This window comes from Apodemus sylvaticus, chromosome 3 (assembly GCF_947179515.1).
Source record: "Apodemus sylvaticus chromosome 3, mApoSyl1.1, whole genome shotgun sequence".
NCBI classification, from domain to species: Eukaryota; Metazoa; Chordata; class Mammalia; order Rodentia; family Muridae; genus Apodemus; species Apodemus sylvaticus.
The window spans coordinates 88,822,182-88,837,208 of NC_067474.1; the positions used below are offsets into that span (position 1 = coordinate 88,822,182).

At 38.9% G+C, this 15,027-nt stretch overlaps 1 protein-coding gene across 1 annotated transcript in view; it reads right to left on the reverse strand.

Moving 5' to 3' along the window:
* Ptprd (protein tyrosine phosphatase receptor type D) overlaps window positions 1–15,027 on the reverse strand; it is a 511,224-nt gene that overhangs the window by 445,182 nt on the left and 51,015 nt on the right. The gene's annotated exons all lie outside the window — the stretch shown is intronic.

Below are 15,027 nucleotides of genomic sequence, written 5' to 3' on the forward strand. Positions count from 1 at the left end.
TGGATTTGAGCTTAGTACAAGGAGACAAGGATGGATCAATTCGCATTCTTCTGCATGCTGACCTCCAGTTGAAACAGCACCATTTGTTGAAAAGGCTATCTTTTTTCCATTGGATGTTTTCAGCCTCTTTGTCAAGGATCAAGTGGCCATAGGTGTGTGGGTTCATTTCTGGATCTTCAATCCTGTTCCATTGATCCTCCTGCCTGTCACTGTACCAATACCATGCAGTTTTTAACACTATTGCTCTGTAGTATTGCTTGAGGTCAGGGATACTGATTCCCCCAGATTTTCTTTTGTTGTTGAGAATAGTCTTAGCTATCCTGGGTTTTTTGTTGTTCCAGATGAATTTGATAATTGCTCTTTCTAACTCTGTGAAGAATTGAGTTGGGGTTTTGATGGGTATTGCATTGAATCTGTATATTGCTTTTGGCAAAATGGCCATTTTAACTATATTGATTCTACCAATCCATGAGCATGGGAGGTTTTCCCATTTTTTGAGGTCTTCTTCCATTTCCTTCTTCAGAGTCTTGAAGTTCTTGTCATACAGATCTTTCACATGTTTGGTAAGAGTCACCCCAAGATACTTTATACTGTTTGTGGCTATTGTGAAGGGGGTCATTTCCCTAATTTCTTTCTCAGCCTGCTTATCCTTTGAGTATAGGAAGGCCACTGATTTGCTTGAGTTGATTTTATAACCTGCCACTTTGCTGAAGTTGTTTATCAGCTGTAGGAGCTCTCTAGTGGAGTTTTTTGGGTCACTTAGGTAGACTATCATGTCGTCTGCAAATAATGATAGTTTGACTTCTTCCTTTCCAATTTGTATCCCTTTGACCTCCTTATGTTGTCGAATTGCCCGAGCTAGTACCTCCAGTACAATATTGAAAAGATAAGGAGAAAGGGGGCAGCCTTGTCTGGTCCCTGATTTCAGTGGGATTGCTTCAAGTTTCTCTCCATTTAGTTTGATGCTGGTTACCGGTTTGCTGTATATTGCTTTTACTATGTTTAGGTATGGGCCTTGAATTCCTGTTCTCTCCGAAGAGAGGATTTTTTAATTCACATCACATCCTACTCACTGCCCCCATCCCAGTCACCCCCCCACACACACACACACTCTCACACACAATCCTTCTCCCATACCCCCTCCCCTTCTCCTCTGAGTAGGTGTGGGTTCTTCAGCTTTCTGAGAGGCTAGGCACTTCCTCTCCTACTGAGGTCAGACAAGGCAGCCCAGCTAGAAGAACTTTTCCTAATAGCTGATAGCCCCCACTCCAGTTGTTCAGGACCCACATGAAGACCTACACATGTGCAGGGTGTCTAGGTCCAAACTGTTTATGTTCTTTGGTAGGTGATTCAGTCTCTAAAAGCCCCAAGGGTTCAGATTAGTGGATTCTGTTGATCTTCCTGTGGAGTTCTGTCTTTAGTATCTACAAAGAAATCTGGTATGGTGGTACATTGCTATAATCTTGGCACTTGGGAGGCTGAGGCATAAGGAAAAATATTTGAGCCTAATCTAGGATACATAGGGAAAGCATTTTCTCAACAGTAGTAACAACAAAAGCCAGAAAAAGATGAAGAGGAGAGGAGGGAGGAGAATGGGGAAAGAAATGGAGGTAGAGGAAAGAAGGGGAGTGAAGGAAAGGAAAGGAAAGGAAAGGAAAGGAAAGGAAAGGAAAGGAAAGGAAAGGAAAGGAAAGGAAAGGAAAGGAAAGGAAAGGAAAAGGAAAAGGAAAAGGAAAAGGAAAAGGAAAAGGAAAAGGAAAAGGAAAAGGAAAAGGAAAAGGAAAAGGAAAAGGAAAAGGAAAGGGGGAGAAACAAAAGAACTGGGAAACAGCTCTAGGAAACAATACTCTTTAGAACTCCTTGCAGGGCATGTTAACACAAAAGTAAAATTCCAACTTGCAGCATCTTGGTATACAAAATGAGACCCTATACCAACAAACCAAAGTAAACAAACAAACAAAGGACTTCATAGAGGAGGGCTTATTTCTTTTTCAATCACACCTCGATGGCCATTCCACCAACCATTTAACCATGTGTTAAGGATGCAGGTAATGCTTTCTAATAGGGATTATTTAGAGTGCAAAATGAAACAACTCTACACTGGCTGGTCTAAGCAAAGTAAATCCCCAGGGAGATTCAGATGCTAACAGAGCACATTATAAACAGGAACTGTGAAAATCGACACAAATTATTGCGAATCATCTTAAAAGAATGACTTCCTAATGCATTCTAGAGCTGGCACAGCAAACCACCCAGAAGCTGTGGTGTTCTTCCTCATACATTCATTGAGCACCTACTTGGAGGCTGCCATTCAGCAGTTAGTACAAAGACGTTGAGCCTCCTTGAAATTTCCAGGTAGTTAAATATATTTCAGCGGAAACTGTGCCTCCCACTCAAGCTTCAGCAATCGCATATAAACATGGTTGTTTCAATCAGACTTCTCATTGACATAACTTTACAAAGAGCTGTGAGTCAGAGCATAGAAACTCTTGTCTCCTTTCTGCAGTTAAGTGCCTGTGAGGAATCAAATAAGAACTGAATTCTTGGTTTATGTGTGAAGGTGGACACAGCAGCTCAACTCCGCATTCCTGACATTATGAGGATTCATAATACTCAAAGGGAATGCAGCACTGGGCTTGAATATAGATGCTGATTAAAGTCCTATGCGTTTTAATAAAACATTTGTGTTACCTCCTATGTAATTGATCTCTCAAATTTTGTTCATTTCAAAATGAACACACTTGGTTGTTTAGGCCATGAGGCATTACTAGCCCTTTGGTGGCAGTGATTTCAAAGGTTTCTGTGACCCTTTACAGCAGTGGTTCTCACTGTGGGTCGCAATCCTTTTGGGGGTAAGATCACCCTTTCACAAGGGTTGTCTAAGACCACTAGAAAACACAGATATTTATACTACAGTTAAAGTTATGTAATTGTAGTTATGAAGAAACAACAAAATAGTTTTATGACTAGAGGTCACCACAATGGGACTTTCGGGGAGTGGGGGGCCAGAAAATTGGAAATCATTTGAAATGTAAATAAAAAATATATCGGGGAGGGGGAGTCTCACTGTTGGGAAGGTTGAGAACCACTTCTTTAAAGGCTTCCTAGAGGTGTAGGCCATGATTGGTTTGAAAAAGAATCTTTGGATACATCTACATATTTATTAAAGAGAACTACCTCAGGGTATACCTTTGGAGACTTTCTGCTTTTATCTGAGGAGACCAGGAATTGGACAGTTTGTAAGACACAAACACTAAATATGTAGCCCAGCGATAAAGAAAAAGGAAGGGGACAATCAAGTTAAGAGGCACCAGCAGAGGAAGACGGTGTTACCTCCCCAGCTCTGATGTCTTTAATGTTACCAAAGGAGACTCCTGCTCCCATCCTCCAAGAAATGAAACTTGGGAGTCATGGAGCTCAAAAAGCTTTAATGAAAATGTGGCTGCCTTTCCAATCAAGACAGTACAGTCAATACTGTCAGTTTCAATTAACGTCTAGCCTTCATGTTTAGATGCACTTTGTAATGAATAGCCATTACTCTTATTTACCTTAGCAGCATTCCACAGAGAAATCCTCCCACTTAATTACACTTTTAATACCCACTCTCCCACCCACACACACACACATAGCCAGTGACTGGTATGTGACCCCAGTCAATCCGGGAAAGATTTTTCTCAGACTCAAAAAAACAAAACAGGATACTTTGAGATGGTTCATTAAGGAGTGGCACTTAAGAGGAGCCGGGCCACTTCAATGTGAACCTCTGTCCCAAACTTAAATAAAACAGAACCCCCAAACAAACAGACTGTTTTTTTTTAACTTTCAAGCCCCAAATTTCCACTATACTGAAACAAATATTAACAGAATTCTTTTAGAAATTTAAAATAACTGATGGGTGCACAAATAGTAAGTAAATATTGACATCTGTGAGTTTGCACACTTCACAAACATGCTGTCCTGGGACCAGTGTTCAGAGTTCCAGACAGAAGACAGCCATCCTCACTCCGTTTGCTTCTCCCTATTCAGATAAGTGCTCATGTGCATCAGGTATCTAGTAGCTGGCATCAAATGCATGCTAACTCTGTTTCTTGGCTCCCTGGATCAAAAAATAAAAACTATAAGAATTTTTTAAAGACAACGGATTCTTATTTTGCTTCCTATGAACAATTCAGTCTTTCTCTAAACTGACCAAAGTATGTTCTGTCAGAAAACTACACTACTAAAAAGCTGCATAAATGTATGAGAATGCTCTGGGTCACATTAGATTTTTATAGACATCATAGAACATAAAAAAAATGCTTAATCTAATTTCTTCATCTGCCAACTTAGTATATAAGTAAGTAAAAAAAAGAAATTTTAATGGATTAGAAATAATACATCTGAAACATAACATCTACATGTCAAACTACTCTCTGCTTGCTTGGCAGTATCTCTCTTGCCCGTCTCACAAGTACATGGTAACAGGAGGTGCCTTCCAGTAACCTTCCAGTCACAAATGTTCAGATGAATCAAGAGAGAAATGTCAATGATAGCGAGTGTCAATTCAAATAGCTACTACTTCATCTCCTTCGCTATATACAATAAGTTAAAATTTTTCACATCATCTATGAGAATTGAAATAGGTGCTTAGGTAGTTATTTCACTGATATTTAGAAAATATTTGTGCATTCTGAGAATGTTTTAATCATTTTGATGTTGTGTAATAAGGGTCACTCATTACCCCTATATCTCCTTAATGATATTAAATAATGGCACTATCCAGTATGTGTCATGATATTTATCATCCCGAGTCTCAGTTTTAGCCCCTTTGTGATTGTATTATCACAATTCTCTATAAACAATGTTAACATTCTACAGAGAAAGACGGGGTGTGAAGTAAATACCTAAATAAGATAATTCTGTAAGTGATACTCTAAATATAAGCCGAATGAGTATGAAAACTCCTACATTCTATTTATTGTTCTTATTCTATTCTATTGTGAATAGAACCTTCAGTTCTATTTCACAAGTGGTACCAGTTGTATCAGTGGTAAAAATTATTTATTATATGATTGAGATTTGCTAGCTCAACCGGGGAGAAAAGCAGATACTATATTAAAGGGCTGACAGAACTAAAGAACCCTTCTGGAGAGGGCTGTCATGTAACCTCTAAAACTATAAAACAAGAAAGACTAACCTATTGAAATGGTCAGTAATTATTCTTTTCTAATTAGAATGCCATCTTGGATTCATTGTCCTTATCCAACTGGCTGCTTGCATCATGTACCTACTTTTATGACCTAAGAGAAAGGTCCTCTCACATCAGGAGAAAAAAGGGTAATTGCACCAGTAACTGGAAGACCTCAACCCATCAACCCATTCCCAGAATTGCCCATCTCATCCACCCACTTCAGTCATCAAAAATCTTCCTCTCACTATAGTTCACACTGAAGCTATTCAAAATTCAAAATTACATGGTATTAGGATTTCATATTCTCCGTCTCCCTTCCCCTCCCCCTTCCCCTCCTTCTGTCTCTGTCTCTGTCTCTGTCTCTCTCTCTCTCTCTCTCTCTGCCATATCCTCTAGGAATATGTACTTCCTCCTAGTATGTCTCTCTATTCTTTCCCCAAATTACTCCAATCTGAAAACAATAGGTTGAGGTCTCCATCTCTGTTTTGTATCTTAAGACTTCCCTCTCTTTCACCTCTACCACACTCTCACTGTGATTTGAGACCTTTGAGACCTCTAACTTTTTCAGTCCTCTGTATCCATAGACTCACAAGAATTACTTGAGACAGCTTTTCTCCTGTTCTGAGGATGTCAGTTCACAGAGCACAATGGTGAAGAACGTGTAGAGATGTCTGTTTCATGACATGGTGCCCACAAGAGTCCCAGGACTGTTTCTTTGTTTTATTTCATTAACAACAGTAGGATAAAAGGTCTGTCTAGCCAAGCCTAACTACCACATGACAGAATATTCACAGCCCCTTCTAAAGATATCTTCTACTTCAAAAGACAAAAAGAGAAAATTCAAAAATAAAAGTTAAAAAAGAGACAGACAAGTGAAGTAACTATAAATGTTTGGGTGCCTGAGAGAAATCTGGGTGTATCTGTAAACAGGCTACACTGAGTACATGACATTCCCAAACGCACCAAGCATTTCCAACAGCATAGTCTAATTCTCCTTCCTTCCTTCCAAGGAGATTTATAGATCCTAAAACTACAGGCATCTATGCAGGAAATGATAGTACCCAAGAGATAGCACATAGCAGTTAGATGATCTTGGAGAATCTATTACTTTCAATTTCAGCTTTCTCATATGGTAAGTGATCATTAAGAAAGTGTAAAGGGCTAAGTGAGTATTTTTTGTGATGTAACTGACAAGCCTTGGATTTACTACTGCCTTTCATAGCTACACTTTTACTTTTACACAGGTAGACACACACACAAAGTGTTTGTTTTGTGAAAAAAAAATCACTAGTTTCGTTTGAACAAACACCTCAAACAATAATAATATTATTAATATCATCATCAGAATCATTATTATTGTTATTATTATTATAGATTTATCTCATAATTTACTTGAAATAATGGACTACTTATATTAAATTACAAAATCAAATGGAATTAAATTTTGCCAGTCAGAAAACTGAATTGAGACTTCATTTACAGAGCATACCCTTTTTAGATCCTATTAACAACTACAATTGCATTAGCTTTAACCTTTGAGTTCCTTGCATTCATATTAATATTATAAAAATAGGATGTATTTTATATCCCTATTCATGAGAATGATTTTAATGGATAAAGAGAAAAAAATACCAAATGCCAGAGAATACTAGCAAAAATATTTATGGCTAAAATATTTTTCAAAACATAAACCAGAACTGTTCTTTTATGTTTAATTGATTTCACTCTTTAATTTTGATATACATTTTTCCTCTTCCTAATATAGCTACAGATGTGTATAAAAGAGCTATTCTTATTGTTGAGGTGCCTGGCATGAATTTCCTTTAGTTTAGAATATTTTATCTCTACTGATTTCTAAGTTAAAGAACTTTATCATTGGCCACATTTTAGTTCACTGAAGAGTAAGTAAAATATGGTCCCTTCTGTTGAACGTTCAAAGTATGATGAAGAAGACACATGAATAAACCCATAAAACCCATGTAAATGCATGGTAGCTTCAGAGATGGCTGAAGGGACTCTGAGGCATGGCTTCATCCCAGGCCTTCCAGGTATGAAAGAAAACCTTGATGATGATATCTGACCAAATTTTGTCTTCTGTTTCTGTTTTAACACAGTGAGTTGGAGGAAAAAAGAAAAGAGACAGATAGAGGGCTAATATCCAATATATATAAAGAACTCAAGAAGTTAGACTCCAGAAAACCAAACAACCCTATTAAAAATGGGGTACAGAGTTAAACAAAGAATTCTCACCTGAAGAACTTCGGATGGCGGAGAAGCATCTTAAAAAATGCTCAACTTCATTAGTCATTAGGGAAATGCAAATCAAAACAACACTAAGATTTCATCTTACACCAGTCAGAATGGCTAAGATTAAAAATTCAGGAGACAGCAGGTTTTGGAGAGGGTGTGGAGAAAGAGGAACACTCTTCCACTGCTGGTGGGATTGCAAATTGGTACAACCACTCTGGAAATCAGTCTGGCGGTTCCTCCGAAAACTGGGCACCTCACTTCCAGAAGATCCTGCTATACCACTCCTGGGCATATACCCAGAAGACTCCCCACCATGTAATAAGGATACATGTTCTACTATGTTCATAGCAGCCCTATTTATAATTGCCAGATGCTGGAAAGAACCCAGGTATCCCTCAACAGAAGAGTGGATGCAAAAAATGTGGTATATCTACACAATGGAGTACTATTCAGCCATTAGAAACAACGAATTCATGAAATTCTTAGGCAAATGGATGGAGCTAGAGAATATCATACTCAGTGAGGTAACCCAGACTCAAAAGGTGAATCATGGTATGCACTCACTAATAAGTGGATAGTAACCTAGAAAACTGGAATACCCAAAACATAATCCACACATCAAATGAGGTACAAGAAGAAAGGAGGAGTGGCCCCTGGTTCTGGAAAGACTCAGTGAAACAGTATTCAGCAAAACCAGAACGGGGAAGTGGGAAGGGGTGGGTGGGAGGACAGGGGAAGAGAAGGGGGCTTACGGGACTTTCGGGGAGTGGGGGGGCTAGAAAAGGGGAAATCATTTGAAATGTAAATAAATTATATCGAATAAAAAAAATTAAAAAAAAAAAAGAAAAGAGACTCTGTATCTCTATTAGAAGAAACTTTTGTCTGTTCCTTTCATAGGACCTGAGCCACAAGGCCAATGTTGTTAGCTCAGAACCCATTCTTACCATCTAGAAATATAAGAAGAAAAAGGGAAACTAATTAAGATGCTGTCTACTCAATGCCTTGTGGCTATTCAATTTCATAACAATTATATGAGATGGGTATGATCCAAATTATAGTAGAGAAACTGATGTTTAGTAAATTGAGTAGCTCAAGCCCACAAAGCAAGTTAGAGGGTAGCTGACAATTACAGAAGATGACTATAGAACTCAATTGTAACACAAAGAAAAGCCATTACGTAAATAGAAACAGAGACATGCTTTGGATGTCCAAACTATGATTTACAGCATATATTTTTTGTGGTTATTTTTGGAGATAACCGGGACATCTTTGTGTGCACATAAATATCACATTTTCAAAGACTTTCAAAAAGTATTGCCAGTAAATTAGTTTCGAATTCCAAACCACAACTGTCTTCTGATTTTGTTAAAACAGAGAACCTATGTTCATGTGTAATGAACATATTCTAAGCAACAATCACTTTCATTCCAGAGATATAAATAGTCCCTGACACACTGAAATAAAATCATCTTAATGTTTTGTGAGTTGTGTAGAATCCAAAGTTCATGATGTGAGACTATGTGACAATATTAGTAAGTACTGACAAAGCCCAAAGAGTACTGAATTTTATCTGTAGAACCATAGTAGATTTCCATCTTGACTTAAGAATGGCATGATCACTGGCCTGTACTAAGCAATTGTGAAGCTTACAATTTCTTACATCACATATATTTAAGTGTGTTTTAATGGAAAAGATTTGTGGATCACTATATTAAAAATATTTTAAAATCATTTTGCCCGTGTTCAGTATCCAAACCTGCTCTTTCCATATGTCTTCTGTGCTGAGATGTACTATAAAGGTATCAGAAATACATTCCCACTGATATAACCTAGTCCATGGAAACAAAAACCCAATTCTGTCACCAGTGTAATAACTAGGACAACCAGAATGCAAGAACAACCAGGAATTGTCTTTGTTCCATCACAATTACAGTGATAAAAATATTTATGGTAAAGGAATAGCTGCTGACACGGAGAGAAGTGGGAAGTCCAGTTTTAAAGCTGATGAAAATAGAAGCTGTGAGATTTCACAGACCATAGCTTATCTGAAGATATGAGCCAGTGCACCTACCCAGTCAGTACTAATGAACACTATAATCACTGTAATCAAACAAACAAAGCAACTGCACATTAGGAGAGATTGAACTATTATTCAGAAAGTCTCACTAGATCTCTACATGGGTAGTTTTATTTGTGAATGGTTAATAAAGTTAGAATTGCTTTGTTTTGTTTTGTTTTGTTTTGTTTAAAATTTAGAATTGCTTTTTTTTTATAAATGATTTTGCTTTTTTGGAATAATATGGGTTTGGTTAAAGCTCACTTCATATCTTAATCATTTCTCTGTTAAATACATTTATGAAATAAAATGAAGAAAGTCTTGTACGGTTATTTAGAACTTAAACTTGTTTTGAAACCATAAGCTTTTGTTGTTGCTGCTGCTGCTGCTACTGCTGCTGCTGTTGTTGCTTCTGCTGCTGCCGCTGCTGCCGCTGCTGCACTATCATTCAAATCTAGAGTCCTTGCAATTTTTTTCCCAGAGATATATCTCCCTTAATGAAGCATCTACAATGAGAGGAATGAATGGCTGCGGTTGTGAAGCAATATCTAATATCTAGCCAATATGCATGCTACTGAACCCAAACATTCCTCATATAATGCCATGCACTGATTAGGAGAAACTTAAATCCCAACACTGTTCTGGACAAATTTGATGAGCAATGAAAATCTGGTGCATTCAGTTCAAGCTGGTATATAGTCCCCCAGTTGACCTTGCTGTATTCCTTTATTCTGGTCATTAAAGATTATAATAGTGCCTGGTTTTTATTCCTTTAACTGATCTGTGATCTGAAAACAAAGGTAAAAGGTAGATAGCATGACTACAAAAGTATGTGGGCTGGCCCAAAGCAACCAGCCCTGCTCCTGCTTGCTTCCTTCACCTTAAAGGCAATGTATCACCAGTTCTTTTTACATGGAAAGTCCTAATGTAATTAATTCTACACTAGCCAACTTTAAAATAATGACAATGAAATACCAAATCAAAAGATTGTCTGCTAGTGGAATTTTTAAAATATTTGTGGCTTTGTCTCTCTATTCTGCTTCATTCCAGAGACAGCCCCATCTTTTCACCCATTGCCAGACTGTGAGACCTGCGGCAAAGGTCACAGGAAATGAATATGGCTATATAGAGTGACTGGTCCCCAGGACTGTCGTACAAATTTGGCAACTTGAATACAGTCATTATCAATATTTCCAACACTGACCTCACCATATTACAGTCTGATGTTACCCATAACAAGTTCCTTGGACTGGTTAAGTCTGTGAATGAGAAGCCTATCAGCAAACAGAAGGGCATCTCCATCCTCCAGGAGCAAGACTCCACCAATATTAAATGGGCTGTTTCTATTTCCAAATATTTTACATAGTCTCGGGGCAAAAAGGAAAAAAAAAGCTGTGGCTCATTTAAAGAATGGAACCCAAATATTCATCATCTCTGCCCTTTCTGCTGAAGTCCTTATGTCAGTGATCCAGACAGTTCATGAGAAAACACTCTCTAGATTGTAAGCATGCCTCCTTAACGACCAACTGCTTAGGCCTCATGGGAAAAGTCATCATAATAATTCTGGTATTATTAAGGGATTCTTGACCACAGTCCTACCCTTCACTGCCACCTTGAAAAGTTTGGATAGCTCTGATAACAGGGACAACCCAGAATATGATCACTGAATCCACTGGCCTGGATTTTACTTTAAGCAAGGTCATTCAAGAACTGAATGGGAAACCTCCAAAATTTCTGTCATTGATCTCACCTGATACATGAAGAAAGCTGCCAAATATGACTATATCAAGAAGGTAGAGAAACAGACACCAGAGAGCTCTCTAAGGGACATCTTCAGCCATACTGAGGACCAGGCTGTCCCCAGGAAATTTAACAGTGACACTTACTCTTCCATCTTTGATACTGGGGCTGGAATTGCCCTTTAAAACTACATAGTCAAGTTGATTTCTGTGTATGACAATGAATGTAGCTAAAGCAACAGTGTAGTAGCCTTCGTAATTCAAATAGCATCCATGGAGTTTAAAAGCTCTGGACCACTTACTCCAACAAAATCATGAGAGAAAGAGAGAAGCTCTATGCTTCAAAGAGGTCCATGGCCCAAGCTAAGAACCTAATGTACTAAACATTTCCCTTCACAGTTTCCCAAGTTCAACAGAAGAAAAAGGATGAGGAGGAAGAGAAGAAGAGGAAAGAACAAGAAGAGGAAGAGGAAGGGTAAAGAAGGGGAAGGGGAAGGAGGAGGGGAGGGAGAGAAGAACGGGCAGGGGAAGGGGAAAGAGAAGGAGAAGGGAAAGGGGAAGGGGAGGAGGAGAGGAGGTGGAGGTGGAGGAGGAAGTGGAGGAGGAGATGGAGGAGGAGGAGAAGGAGAAGGAGAATAGGAGGATGAGAAGGAGGAAGAGGAGGAGGAGAAAGAGGAGGAGGAGAAGAGGGGGGGAGGAGGAGGAGGAGAAAGAGGAGGAGAAAGAGGAGGAGAAAGAGGAGGAGGAGGGGGAGAGGAGGAGGAGGAGGGGAGGAGGAGGAGGAGGAGGAGGAAGAGGAGGAGGAGGAGGAGGAGGAGGAGGAGGAGGAGAAGAAGAAGAAGAAGAAGAAGAAGAAGAAGAAGAAGAAGAAGAAGAAGAAGAAGAAGAAGAAGAAGAAGAAGAAGAAGAAGAAGAAGAAGAAGAATTATTATTATTTTGGGGGGAGTCCATAGGCTCATAAGGAGTGGCATTATTGGAAAAGATTAGGACATGTGGCCTTATTAGAATAGGTTATAAATTGCTCAAGTAAGTGTATCACTGGTGATGAGCTTTGAAGTGTTTAGAGCTCAGGCAGGCTCAGTAGCTCACTTTCCTTTATGCTACCTGCTATTCCAGATATAGAATTCTTGGCTCCTTTTCCAGCACATATACCTGTGTACCACCATGCTTCAACAATGATGACATTTTACCAAACCACTTAACTGTAAGCCATCCACAATCAAATGCTTTCCTTTCTAGGACATGCTGTTGTTATATGATCTCTTCAAAGCAATAAACCCTAAGACAAGACCTATTCTCTATTATCATCAATAAAGTTCACTGTACCCATATAAAAGCATATATGGCTTTCTGATGCTTTCAAAATAAAAAACATCCGGTTTAAAAAAAAACTATCTTATCTAACTGTTCAAAAACATTGCATACTATAGTAACCCCAGAAACATTCAATAATCCTTGTGTGCTGGCTGGCTCTTCATATTTATGCAAAGTCAACTTAGTGATTGAAGTAAATCCACAGACTTCACTTAAAATAATAGACACCGATGTCTTGGATTCTCTATATTGTCTATGTCATCACTTCCTGAAAATACTCAATCTCATCTTATTCTATAAATGATTGCTGTATTTAAGTAATGTGTGTTCAGAACCCATGCCTTTCAAAAATCCATTTGCATTAGATTAAAATGAGATGCTAGAAAACATTTGAATCCTTGGGTCTACATTAGCATCCACTGAAGCAAACACTAGCTATAAAGCCCCAGACATGCATTTTCAGATACATTTCATAAGCACTGTAGTACCACAGGATTTGACATAAACAAAGCATTTGAACTTCTGGATCACAGAGAAATCAAAGAGCATGGTGAGAGAAAGGAAGTTCCAGGCAGAGGAAAGATGCCAACAGAGAAAAAATAATAGGAGAAAATCTAGAAATTACAATTTCATAGGGCTAAAGAAGAACAGAAATGGTATGTGTAAGGTTACCAGATAACTGTGTCACTTCTGGTACTCAAATGTATATTTTCTCATTGTTTGATATGCACTGGCACTCTATATGCCATCTTCTCTGCAGCCCAGGCATAATGGGACTTTTTTATTAAATATATTCTTTATTTACATTTCAAATTATTTCCCTTTTTCCGGTCTGCCCTCCCTAAAGTCCCATAAGCCACCTTCCCACTCCGTCTCCCAATCAAGCCCCTCCCACTTCCCTGTCCTTGTATTCCCCTATACTGCTGCATCGAGCCTTTCCAGGTCCAGGGAACCTCTCCTCCCTTTGATGTCCAACAAGGCCATCCTCTGCTGCCTATGCATCTAGAGTCATGGGTAACACCATGTGTACTGGCTGGTTTCGTGTGTCAACTTGACACAGGCTGGAGTTATCACAGAGAAAGGAGTTTCAGTTGGGGAAGTGCCTCCATAAGATCCAACTGTGGGGCATTTTCTCATCCCTGGGCTGGTGTTCTTGGGTTCTATAAGAGAGCAGGCTTAGCAAGCCAGTGGGAGCAAGCCAGTAAGAAACATCCCTCCATGGCCTCTGCATCAGCTCCTGCTTCCTGACCTGCTCGAGTTCCAGTCCTGACTTCCTTTTGTGATGAACTGCAACATGGAAGTGTAAGCTCAATAAACCCTTTCCTCCCCATCTTCCTTCTTGGTCATGATGTTTGTGCAGGAATAGAAACCCTGACTAAGACCCCATGTGTACTATCTGGTTGATGTTTTTGCCCCTGGGAGCTCTGGGAGTACGGGGTGGCTCATATCATTGTTCCTCCTATGGTGCTGCAAACCCCTTCAGTTCCTTGGGTCCTTTCCTGGAAAATATCATCCTAAGTGAGGTAACCCAATCACAAAAGTACACACATGATATGCACTCACTGATAAGTGTATATTAGCTCAGAAGCTTGGAATACCCAAGACACAATTCACATATATAAAGATGCCAAAGAAGAAGGAAGAACAAAGTATGCATACTCTGGTCCTTCTTAGAAGGGGGAACAAAATACCCTCTGAAGGAGATACAGAGACAAAGTGTGGAGCAGAGACTGAGGGAAAGACCATCCAGAGAGTACCCACCTAGTGATCCATCCCATATACAGTATTACAAAACCCAGACACTATTATAGATGCCCACAAGTATTTCTGACTGGAGCAGGATATAGCTGTCACCTGGGAGGCTCTGCTAGTGCATGACAAATACAAAGGAGGAAACTATCATGGGACATTTATAATCCTAGTATTCAAAATGCTGAGACAACCTGGTTTTGAATTTGGATCTAGCATAGAATAAATAACAAAACTTTGTCTTTAAAATAAGCACCAATTTTAAAACCCTATGTTACATCACATTTTGATATTTTAAAATACATAGATATTCAAATAACTAAAACAATACTACCACTATAGGTTGATATATTCTCTAAATGAACAAACAAACAAACAAACACTTCTAATTTTCTTACAACTGCCTGACAAAAGATTGTTAAGCAGCCAGTCTAGGAGCATCTCCACCTCACAGGTGAGAAAATACAAGCTTCCTGGCCTTTAGCAAGTTTTCCAACCCTTCTTGGTCCCAACAGTGAAGCCATGATTCCAACACTGAGCAGCATTTTCTAAGTGCAGCTATGCTTCTATTTATGCCTGGCTGAAATTTGTTTAAAACAAGACAAAACAAAACATAAAACCCTTGTCAGTTAAACTATTGATTTTTTTCCTACTTCTTGGATTCAAAGGATTCCTTCAGGATCTTACTCTGTACTTGATATTAACCTACATCAGAGGCTCTGCGATCACACTCAAAGCAATATGACACA